The sequence below is a fragment of the Diadema antillarum genome, unplaced genomic scaffold, assembly GCF_040938485.1.
Source record: "Diadema antillarum isolate AM-2024a unplaced genomic scaffold, OU_Dant_1.0 scf00000134, whole genome shotgun sequence".
In the NCBI taxonomy this organism is placed as follows: Eukaryota; Metazoa; Echinodermata; class Echinoidea; order Diadematoida; family Diadematidae; genus Diadema; species Diadema antillarum.
Genome location: NW_027271023.1, coordinates 2,233,673 through 2,235,623, shown reverse-complemented (window position 1 = coordinate 2,235,623; position 1,951 = coordinate 2,233,673).

Genomic DNA, 1,951 nt, shown 5'->3' with positions numbered 1-1,951 from the left:
TAATTTAAAACTAATACATTTCTTTTAATATACATCTTGATGTAATTTATGCATTCAACTTCTGTAAAATATTTGATAGATAGCTGGTGTTTCTGCTGGAAATGGAAGAATAAAATACTTGAATGAATAAACGAATTAAGGTCCACATAATCATTCAACGAGACAATTTGACACAACACATGCAGGAATTCAAATCTCCACTGTTTTTTTTTTATTGTATTTAGCAGCAAATGATCATTTTGTTCATGAAATACAAAGATTCGGGACTTTCCTGCTAACCTTGGCCTATTATCCATCATCATCACATCTACCTGAGTGTACGACTACACATCCGCCGCTGCTGGGCCGAAGTTTTGGATTTCGAAACGCGCACGCATAATAGGCCTACAACATGGCTGCTCAGTCTGTGGGCTGTGATGCTGGTCTCTTATTTTTGTCTAACCGGCAAGACATCATATTTTATTTTCTTCGTCGGCGTACTCCAAATCGAGCGTCCTCAATGAATGTCGAGGCACGTCTCTGGTTGGCGGCCAACGTGGGTGGGAGAGAGCCAAATCCGCGGGCAAATGCCAATCCCTCAGGCCAGGCCAGACGACCGAGGAGTTCATGCGACTATGCAGGAATCTCAGTGGCCTTAAACGGGTTGTATATGTATCCTTAAAACCAGTGCTAGCCAAATTCTTATAAGCCCCACTGACACCATAAGGTGATCAACTAATTTGAGTTTTGCGGTATAGCCGTTTTGCTATCCCTTCATTCGTTTTTAATTTCATTCATCATGTAAAAATTACAAAATAAAAAGCATTCTGTATCATATTACAGATGACAATGTTTAATATCTAAATAAACAAGTACAATAGAACAAACAGTGTGTATTATAATAAAGAAAATGAAATAGGGTGTATCAGTAAACCCGATGAGTCTTAACGAGTAGATACACATATTATTTTTATCTATAGCTTACTTCATGTTTGAAATGCATTGAAGAAATTCCTTAAATTATTTTACTAAACACCCACAAATCAATGTGTATAAGTTGACATGACATGTCATGACTCAAATTCCGCTGCAACTAAATTCGTAAGATTCCCAGACCACTATAGCGTTGCAAACAACTTGAAATACACAAAAAAAAACCAACAACAAACAAACAAACAAACAAACAAACAAACAGCCAGTGTAGCTGAGCGCAGAGGAGTTAGGAAAAAATAAAGGACTAGTCACTTGATAAATCTCAGCCATCTTTTAATGGAATAATCTCCCTGTTTGCAGCTACAGTAATCTGAGTTTAAGACCAGGTTAAAAACTCATCTTTTGAATAATGCTACTTATGTTTTGCATTATGTATGTTATGATTATGACTTTGTCATGTGCAGTAGAGTAGTAGCTGGGCAATATAATGTCCTTTATGATTATGATTATGATTATATTTATGATTATGATGATGACTACGATGATGATGATGATGATGATGGTGATGATGATGATGATGATGATTATTATTATTATTATCATTATCATTATTATCGTCATCAGCATCATCATCAACACAGGGTAAGAGTTTGTTCGCAAAACCGATAAGCCCAATTTTGAAGATTTTGAAGTACGGTCTCTGTCATAAAGTACAAAATAATACCTTTTAACTGATATATTGGTCACTACATAATAAAGGTACATTTTTTATGTGACTACCGGTATAACATTGTGCATCAGGTTCTGATACTTTAGTCTATCATTCTTCTAGTGCGCCCTCTGCGTCTAAGTCAGCACAGACGGTCCGATCGCACAGCTGCTGCTGCTTGCAGTAGGACTGGTGCGAGGTGGATCATTGCATGGGGTTCTATTGCAGTCTGCTAGCTAGCTAGTATACGGTATCTGTACATACAATGTATACACGTGGGTACGGGACTGACCGATAAAGAAATGGTGTGCTGAACTGCCTGTTTCAGTT